This window comes from Euprymna scolopes, unplaced genomic scaffold (assembly GCF_053919585.1).
Source record: "Euprymna scolopes isolate OS-2025 unplaced genomic scaffold, ASM5391958v1 sca288, whole genome shotgun sequence".
In the NCBI taxonomy this organism is placed as follows: Eukaryota; Metazoa; Mollusca; class Cephalopoda; order Sepiida; family Sepiolidae; genus Euprymna; species Euprymna scolopes.
This window is the reverse complement of record NW_027633311.1, coordinates 7,501-17,500: the sequence shown is the minus strand read 5'-3', so window position 1 is coordinate 17,500 and position 10,000 is coordinate 7,501. Positions and strand designations below refer to the sequence as shown.

The 10,000-nt window shown below is 60.1% G+C and overlaps 2 non-coding genes and 1 pseudogene across 2 annotated transcripts in view; all 3 read right to left on the bottom strand.

Annotated features, from left to right (window-relative positions):
- The window catches only part of LOC145274221 (large subunit ribosomal RNA), a 5,712-nt gene extending 4,325 nt beyond the window's left edge, over nucleotides 1-1,387 (bottom strand). The window contains exon 1 of the ribosomal RNA XR_013866606.1: nucleotides 1-1,387. This exon is cut by the window's left edge and continues 4,325 nt beyond it. This is a non-coding gene — a ribosomal RNA (large subunit ribosomal RNA).
- A 594-nt stretch (nucleotides 1,388-1,981) lies between these two features.
- LOC145274223 (5.8S ribosomal RNA) lies at nucleotides 1,982-2,139 on the bottom strand. Its single transcript, XR_013866607.1, has one exon. It is a non-coding gene; the product is annotated as a 5.8S ribosomal RNA (ribosomal RNA).
- A 396-nt stretch (nucleotides 2,140-2,535) lies between these two features.
- LOC145274218 (small subunit ribosomal RNA) lies at nucleotides 2,536-4,915 on the bottom strand (annotated as a pseudogene).
- Between the last annotated feature and the right edge of the window lie 5,085 nt (nucleotides 4,916-10,000).

Here is a 10,000-nt window from a genome sequence, read left to right as displayed (position 1 = left end):
GACTCCTCGGTCCGTGTTTCAAGACGGGTCGGGTGGGTTGCCGATGCACGTCGCTGACCCGGGGTGGCGGGCGGCTCGAGTAAAAAAGCGTCGCCGAGCGACCTCTCCGGAAACGGAAACGGGCGCGGGCGGGGTTGCCCCCGACAAGAACCCGAAACGTCGGCGAGGTGCGTGACGGCGAGGCCGCGCCAGTCCTATCCCGCCTCTCATCGCGCACGCGCCCGAGACGGTGGGGCGCCTAAGGAGCGACACACAGAGTGCGTCGCCCGCACGCGACTTCCGGCGGGATCAAAACGGACCGGCTCGCCACGTGTAACGGATCGTGTCAGATTTCCTCCGTTCCCGGCAGAAAGGGGCAGTTACGTTCGCGGGCCCGACGGCCGGTGGCCCCCGACTTCACAAGGTGGGAAGACGGGGGTTTTCAGGGTGATGAAACGCCTGCCGCCTACGGAAAAAAACCCGCGTGTTCGACCTGCACGCCGGGAACGGGTCGCGACGACGGACCGGAGGGAAGTGCGTCCGGTGCCGGCCGCGCGGAGGTCGCGCCGAAGCGCCGCGCCATGATTACGCCGAGCGATGATGAAGGGGACGGGTGCAGCGGAGTCGCGCGCGGAGGGAGCAGGAGGAAAGAAGAAGCGGCGGCGACGGATGCGCGGGTTAGGGCCCGGCGGCAGCAGCGATCGAGAGGACGAGTCCCCTCCGTCGCAGCCAACCGACGCAGCCACCTACCGACGCCACGGTCGTCACCACGTTTCCCTTCCCGCTATCCACGCGGCCCGTCTCCTTCGTCGGCGACGCGGGCACAAAAGCTGGAACCGCGGGGAACGAGTCCCCCGCGGACACGACGAACGACGACCTGTGCCGCGACGGCCTCTCTTTCAAGAACACACATCGAGTTTGGGCTCGAGCCTAGGCAGCACCGGGACTGAGTCCCCCGCGATCGCGGTGAGCGGTCCCACCCGTTTACCCCTGGGCGGTTTCACGTTCTCTTGAACTCTCTCTCCAAAGTTCTTTTCAACTTTCCCTCACGGTACTTGTCGACTATCGGACTCGTCCCCGGTATTTAGCCTTGGATGGAGCTTACCACCCGATTTGGGCTGCGTTCCCAAGCAACCCGACTCTCGGATCGAAGGCCGTCGCTCGCCGTCCGCACCGAATGGGCCTGGCACCCCCGCGGGCGGCCCCGATCGAGGGAACTCCGAACTATGCGAGACGAAAACGAACGGCTGCCTTCGACCCATGCGCCACACGTCCCGAAGCCTTTTACTTGCGACGGGATTCGGCGTTGGGCTTCTCCCGTTCACTCGCCGTTACTAAGGGAATCCCGGTTGGTTTCTTTTCCTCCGCTGCTTAAGTTCAGCGGGTCGTCTCGTCCGAGCCGAGGGCGGCGGTTTTTAGTAGAGTGTGGTGTTTGGAGGAGAGGAATCTCGATCGGTACCCTCCGTGTGACGACGGCTGGCCGATATAGCGCCCGTCCGACCGAAAATGAAGAAGCCAACAATTAAAAAAAAGCCTGGGTCCTCCCCATCCGACGTTGCCTACGACGCGGCCACCTTTTTACGGTGCGACGGCCGTGCTCGTCGCGCTGCTCGAGGCGTCGCTGAGAGACACCTTCATGAGGCAGAGAGCGAGACGAGCAGGCGGCGCTTACGTCGGCAGTCGGTTAGGTCGGTGCTTTTTTTTTGTTTTGTTCTCCCTTCGGCTGCTTTCGGACAGACTCCTCCTGCTCCTCCTCCACAGTGTTTCTTCACGCGGTCGAAAAGGGAAAAGACTCCGCGGTCTGCCAGCGGGAGACAGAAGGAGGAGGCCGGAGAGGGTTTTAAAAAAAAAAAAGACATTGAAAGGAGTCAATTCTTTTTTTATTTTTCTTCCCCCTCGTCACTCGCTCCTGCGACGTCCCGGTTACCACCGTGCCGAGGACCGGGCGGGCACGGGGACGGCAAGATGTCGTTTCGTTAACGGAGAAAGACATGTAACGTTCCGCCTCTCGACCGGACGTGGCCCCGAGACAAGGGATCTCGGGGCCGCAATGTGCGTTCGAGGTGTCGATGTTCACTGAGTCCTGCAATTCGCATCAGTTCTCGCGGCTGGCCGCGCTCTTCATCGACGGACGAGCCGAGTGATCCCCCGTCCAGGGTTCAGCACTTGGGTTTTTTTATATTAGTTTTTGTTTATATAGATTTAGTAGTGTGCGAGGAGGTCTGTGCGAGGAGGCGTGACGGCATTGCAATGTCGCGAGTAGTTTGTTTTTAGCTAGCGGCGGTGGCACAGCGGCTGCAAAAAAACAAAAAACGATAAAGCGGCGACCAAGGCAAAGAAGAAGCGGCCATCACTTGCGGTGGGCGAAAAAACAAACAGGTGGTAAGACGCGGAAGCAAGCAAGAAGAGCTGGGGCTTTAAAAACCTCCGCGTCACCACAAATCTATCTCTCGCTCCGCCTTTTATAGGTTTGTTTGCGCGCATTCGAGGCGTTGACGCCGACAGACAGAGGAGGTAGGCCGGAAAACAACAAACCAGTCTCGAACGGGAAAACGGTAATGATCCTTCCGCAGGTTCACCTACGGAAACCTTGTTACGACTTTTACTTCCTCTAAACGATCGGGTTCGGTTCGTCTTCTCCAGGCATCGAACGCCGAGGCGTAGATGCACGAGTGTCGTGACGGACACGTCGCGCACTGCCCGGCGGCGTCGTCGGCCAGATCCGAGGACCTCACCGGACCGTTCGATCGGTAGTAGCGACGGGCGGTGTGTACAAAGGGCAGGGACGTGATCGACGCGGGCTGTTGACCCGCGCCTACCGGGAATTCCTCGTTCACGGGGTTGGTTACAGGCCCCGATCCCTATCACGGGAGGTGGTTCAGAGGTTTCCCAACCCTCTCGGGCCGGGGCGAAGTCCCCGCTGATACCTCCAGTGTAGCGCGCGTGCGGCCCCGGACATCTAAGGGCATCACAGACCTGTTATCGCTCCGCCTCGTGTGGCTTTCTGCCACCCGTCCCTCTAAGAAGTGCGTGAGAAAACCGACCCGGACCCGAGCGCCACGGAGGACGCCGAGCCCGCCGTAAAAATCACTGACATCGGCGCACTAGTTAGCAGGCCGGAGTCTCGTTCGTTATCGGAATCAACCAGACGGATCGCTCCACCAACTAAGAACGGCCATGCACCACCACCCACCGAATCGAGAAAGAGCTATCGATCTGTCAATCCTACCGGTGTCCGGACCGGGTGAGTTTTCCCGTGTTGAGTCAAATTAAGCCGCAGGCTCCACTCCTGGTGGTGCCCTTCCGTCAATTCCTTTAAGTTTCAGCTTTGCAACCATACTCCCCCCGGAACCGAACTCTGGTTTCCCGCAGGCTACCCGCCGGGTCATGGAAGCGAACGCCGGCGGATCGCCGGTCGGCATCGTTTACGGTCGGAACTACGACGGTATCTGATCGTCTTCGAACCTCCGACTTTCGCTCTTGATCGAGGAAAACGTGCTTGCCACACGCCATCGCTGCAGTTCGTCTTGCGACGATCCAAGAATTTCACCTCTAACGTCGCAATACGAGTGGCCCCGACCGCTCCCTTCGATCATTGCCTCGCCGTAGACGGAGACCGACAGACGTAGACGAGGCCCTCTTCCATCATTCCATGCTTATCGTATGCAAGCTTGAACAGCCCGCTCTGAGCACTCTAATTTTTTCAAAGTGAACGTACCGGCCGCCGCGGACACTCGGTTAAGAGCACCCTTGGAGGAGAAACCGCCGACCGCAACACGCGCGCAGACAAGACACGAAGCAGGGACTCGGAGCGGACCGGGGGGTTCAAAAAAAAAAGAGGAACGCGCGGAAAGGGAGAGGGAGAGAAGCGCGGGGGTCAGAGTGCGGGGATGCGAATGAACGCACCCAAACACACACACGTAGCACCCCCCCGTTAGACTACTCCCGGAACCGAACCGAACGACCACTTGTTTTTTTTTTCCCGGATCCCGATCACGACCTCCTCGTCCACCTCGCCGGCAGGACCGCGTGGCGGGTATGCTAGCGGTTGACACCGGCGGAAAGGGCCGGGAATGCGAACGGACGACCAAAGTCAAACGACGGACGATGGCGCCGCCGCCCCGGGGCCGCTTGCGCGACCACGAACCCGAGTTCGGACTACGAGCTTTTTAACCGCAACAACTTTAATATACGCTACCGGAGCTGGAATTACCGCGGCTGCTGGCACCAGACTTGCCCTCCGGTTGGTCCTCGTTAACGGATTTGAAGTGTACTCATTCCGATCGCGGGGCCTCGACAGAGTCCCGCGTCGGTTATTTTTCGTCACTACCTCCCCGTGCCGGGAGTGGGTAATTTGCGCGCCTGCTGCCTTCCTTGGATGTGGTAGCCGTTTCGCATGCTCCCTCTCTCCGGAATCGAACCCCGATTCCCCGTTACCCGTAGTAACCACGGTAGGCACTTAACCGACCGTCGACAGTTGATAGGGCGGACCCTCGAGAGACCCGTCGCCGGGCGTGAAAGCTCGTGCGATCGACCAGTGAAGTTATCCAGAGTCACCAAAGCGGAGCGCGCCGCCCTATGAGCCCCGCCCACCGAACGGACCCGCGAGCGGGAACGCCGACGACGGGAGGACGGAATGACGCGCATCGGTCTCAGTCTAATATGTAGCGCCGCGACCCGGAACGGCCGACGCGGGTGCCAGCGCGCGAGGCGTGGCGACGACGGCGCGCCGACCGATCGCGGCCTGTGTCACATGTATTAGCTCTAGAATTGCCACAGTTATCCATCGCCTCCGAGGAGGAATACGGTCCCGAGGATTAGGTCCGGTTCCTGAGCCATTCGCGGTTTCGCCCGTTCTAATGCGTGGCGTGAACTTACACTTGCATGGCTTAAGCTTTGAGACAAGCATATGACTACTGGCAGGATCAACCAGGTATCGTTGGAATTTGGGACTTTGTTTCGACAGAACGACAGACCGACCGACCGACCGACCGACATAAGACAGACAACTACAACGACGGGCACGTGTTTATTTATTTTTCGAGGGGGTTCGCCGTCAGTAGAAGCGCGCTGCCCGCGCTGATGGCCTCTTTTTTGTTTCTCCCCTGACTTGGACCGAGACCGAGACTCAAAGAAACGAAAGCGACCAACGTCGACAACAACAACGACAACGGCACCCTTGACAGCAGATACATACGACAAACGACAAGCAGCACGACGGCAGTGCACACGGACATCGAGGGGTCAAGGTGCAGACTGAACTCGCCGAGGTCGTCGTCATCGTGGTCGCCATCGATTCCGTCTCGTCGTCGTCGTCGTCAACGTCCACGTCACAGCCGGCCGAGAAGAGAGAACAGACGACAGCGTCGACAACAACAACATCGACAACGGCACCCTTGACAGCGATACATACGACAAACGACAAAACAGCACGACGGCAGTGCACACGGACATCGGAGGTCAAGGTGCAGACTGGAATCGTCGAGGTCGTCGTCATCGTGGTCGCCATCGATGCCGTCTCGTCGTCGTCGTCGTCGTCTTCGTCGTCGTCGTCGTCGTCATCAACGTACCAACCGACCGAGACGAGAGAGCAAGCAACAACGTCGACAACAACAACGACAACGGCACCCTTGACAGCGATACATACGACAAACGACAAACAGCACGACGGCAGTGCACACGGACATCGGAGGGTCAAGGTGCAGACTGAACCTCGTCGAGGTCGTCGTCATCGTGGTCGCCATCGATGCCGTCTCGTCGTCGTCGTCGTCTCCGTCGTCGTCGTCGTCGGTCGCCAACGTCAACGTCAACATCACAGCCGTCATCGGGGAGGAGCTGGACCAGGGGCAGCGGCGGCGTAAATTTTCCCGTCACCTTCGTCGTCGCCTTCGTCGACCGACCGACCGACCGGCGTCGTGTTCGTGCTCGGAAAACCGAGGAGAGGACAACGTGCACATGGCGCGTTCTCGCAAGCGGCTCCTCGGTCCGATTTTTTGGGCGGCTTTTTTCGAGCTTTTTTTTTTTTTCTCACCCTTTCGTCCGTGCGACGGCGAACGTTAGGGGAAAAAAAAAAAAAAAAAAACGACAACAAACGCGGCGGACCGGGCGAACAACATCGTCGACACACACGACATTGACGACCGGTCCCCCTTTTCACAATCGCATCGAGATAAAAACGAACGAGTCCGATTCGAGCACCGAGTCGCGAGCGGGAGGACTGTCGGTGCAAGTATCGATCACTGACGTGAGCGCTTCGCCGGACAGAGGATGGCTCATCCGGCAGCCGTGCAAATCGACGGTATGGGAAGAACGAACAAGAAGAGCAACGACTTGATCGGCGGCTTGGGAACTGCGGACGGTGAAAACGGGTTAATCGACTGCGACCACGACTGCTCGATCGATCTTCTTTGGCGCTAACAAAGGTGGAGGTGGCGCAAGAAGGGACTAGCGCTATCACCGTCCACGTATCAGAAGATGCGGCGGCAGACGTCGACGCTTATGCGTTGTCGGACGAGAAGTCGCTGCAGCACGTGTACCGCGAGCGGGACGTCCAAGGTTTTGCCAGACGGAAAAAGAAATCGGGTGTCAGCGAACGTTCACACGGCTGTGAGATCGGGACGCTGACAGGAGTAGGAGGCGGCAGGCAGGCGGCGGTTACGGCGGCGGCGCCTGCTGCTGCTCATCCTCCTGTTTGCTGCGGCGACTTCCAGGACGGGAGAGCATCGAACAACGTACGTATGGTTACAAGGGGATCAGGATCTACATAGTGCATCCCCCGCGGCTATTTTTGTTTGTTTGTTCGCTCGTTCGTTAATTCGTTCGTTCGTTCGTTCGTTCGTTACAATGTACGTTTTTCCGTTCGACGGCGGCAGAGAGCGGCGGCGTTTCTCCCTAATCCGGAGGATTTATCGGTCGCACAGCGATGGGTCGTTCGGCCGATCATCGAAAGATTCGCAGGTAGTGGTTGAATGGCAGAACGGCAGCAACAACAGCGGCGGCTGAGAGCGGCGAACGCTGAGGCGGAAGCAGAAGCTGCAGCAAACGTATCGGCTAAACATGGTGGACATAGATATGGCTGACGACGCGGGTACCACGACGACTATGGAACCAGGAAAAGGAGCCGTTAGTTTGTTCCAACATATCGTTCGACACGTCGAGCAGCCCTAGGTCCACGGAGAAGCACACACACGTACCACGTATTATAACCTAACGACGATGAGCGGGCGCACGGTTGGCAGGAACGAAGGCGGCGGATCAAAACAAGTTGGAGCGCGGGCGACAGCGATAACGGTGACAGCCCTAGGCGGCGGAGATGCCACTTTCTGACGCCTTTGCGACAAGCCCGTAGAGACGTTCCGGACCACCACGAGGCAAAGAGTCGCTGCACCGACGAACCGACACACCAAAGTGTGCTTCCTACCGAACATGTTTTTATAAAACTTTCAAACTGGAAAACCCCAGAAATGGTGTTGGTATTCGTCCAGACCCACCTCCGACACCTGAAAATGGTGGTCAAAAAAAACGTCGATTATACGAAGCGACATTTCTGGTCGGCGATTTTCCAGTTTTACGCCTACTGCCACATGGGGATGTCGGTAGGCGTCGCAAAGTGCCTTCTCGTAGGCTAGGCACACCAGGACTTTGTCATTTTTTCCCCCTCGACATTCCTGGTCCGGCGATATTCCAGATTTTACACCTACCGCCATGTGGGGGTGGCAGTAGGCGTCGAAAAGTGCCTTCTCGACCGCTAGCGACACCACTACTTTATCGAGCTCTGGAGGCCCGCACACCGACCCGGGGGCCGCGGAGTCGACCCCGGGGGCCTCCGCCTCTCGCCGCCGCTCACTTGGACGCCTTCCGCAACCTGTGGTCCCGCTCGGGGCCGCCGGGAGCCTCGCCGACCTGACCGGTGTCGGTAGGCGTCTGGAAGCGCCCGGCCGACCTGGACGAGGTCCCCCTGGCCCCCGGGGGACACCCCTTAGTTGGATGGGGGTGCTGTCCCGGGCACACATGCAACCCGCGGCCGCCTACCGACAGCCCCCGTCGCTCGATCGCTACTCCTTTCCAACATATGTCGGAGAAGCCGGGCGGTTGTGAAACCCCAGAAATGGTGTTGGTATTCGTCCAGACCCACCTCCGACACCTGAAAATGGTGGTCAAAAAAAACGTCGATTATACGAAGCGACATTTCTGGTCGGCGATTTTCCAGTTTTGCGCCTACCGCCATGTGGGGGTGGCAGTAGGCGTCGAAAAGTGCCTTCTCGACCGCTAGCGACACCACTACTTTATCGAGCTCTGGAGGCCCGCACACCGACCCGGGGGCCGCGGAGTCGACCCCGGGGGCCTCCGCCTCTCGCCGCCGCTCACTTGGACGCCTTCCGCAACCTGTGGTCCCGCTCGGGGCCGCCGGGAGCCTCGCCGACCTGACCGGTGTCGGTAGGCGTCTGGAAGCGCCCGGCCGACCTGGACGAGGTCCCCCTGGCCCCCGGGGGACACCCCTTAGTTGGATGGGGGTGCTGTCCCGGGCACACATGCAACCCGCGGCCGCCTACCGACAGCCCCCGTCGCTCGATCGCTACTCCTTTCCAACATATGTCGGAGAAGCCGGGCGGTTGTGAAACCCCAGAAATGGTGTTGGTATTCGTCCAGACCCACCTCCGACACCTGAAAATGGTGGTCAAAAAAAACGTCGATTATACGAAGCGACATTTCTGGTCGGCGATTTTCCAGTTTTGCGCCTACCGCCATGTGGGGGTGGCAGTAGGCGTCGAAAAGTGCCTTCTCGACCGCTAGCGACACCACTACTTTATCGAGCTCTGGAGGCCCGCACACCGACCCGGGGGCCGCGGAGTCGACCCCGGGGGCCTCCGCCTCTCGCCGCCGCTCACTTGGACGCCTTCCGCAACCTGTGGTCCCGCTCGGGGCCGCCGGGAGCCTCGCCGACCTGACCGGTGTCGGTAGGCGTCTGGAAGCGCCCGGCCGACCTGGACGAGGTCCCCCTGGCCCCCGGGGGACACCCCTTAGTTGGATGGGGGTGCTGTCCCGGGCACACATGCAACCCGCGGCCGCCTACCGACAGCCCCCGTCGCTCGATCGCTACTCCTTTCCAACATATGTCGGAGAAGCCGGGCGGTTGTGAAACCCCAGAAATGGTGTTGGTATTCGTCCAGACCCACCTCCGACACCTGAAAATGGTGGTCAAAAAAAACGTCGATTATACGAAGCGACATTTCTGGTCGGCGATTTTCCAGTTTTGCGCCTACCGCCATGTGGGGGTGGCAGTAGGCGTCGAAAAGTGCCTTCTCGACCGCTAGCGACACCACTACTTTATCGAGCTCTGGAGGCCCGCACACCGACCCGGGGGCCGCGGAGTCGACCCCGGGGGCCTCCGCCTCTCGCCGCCGCTCACTTGGACGCCTTCCGCAACCTGTGGTCCCGCTCGGGGCCGCCGGGAGCCTCGCCGACCTGACCGGTGTCGGTAGGCGTCTGGAAGCGCCCGGCCGACCTGGACGAGGTCCCCCTGGCCCCCGGGGGACACCCCTTAGTTGGATGGGGGTGCTGTCCCGGGCACACATGCAACCCGCGGCCGCCTACCGACAGCCCCCGTCGCTCGATCGCTACTCCTTTCCAACATATGTCGGAGAAGCCGGGCGGTTGTGAAACCCCAGAAATGGTGTTGGTATTCGTCCAGACCCACCTCCGACACCTGAAAATGGTGGTCAAAAAAAAACGTCGATTATACGAAGCGACATTTCTGGTCGGCGATTTTCCAGTTTTGCGCCTACCGCCATGTGGGGGTGGCAGTAGGCGTCGAAAAGTGCCTTCTCGACCGCTAGCGACACCACTACTTTATCGAGCTCTGGAGGCCCGCACACCGACCCGGGGGCCGCGGAGTCGACCCCGGGGGCCTCCGCCTCTCGCCGCCGCTCACTTGGACGCCTTCCGCAACCTGTGGTCCCGCTCGGGGCCGCCGGGAGCCTCGCCGACCTGACCGGTGTCGGTAGGCGTCTGGAAGCGCCCG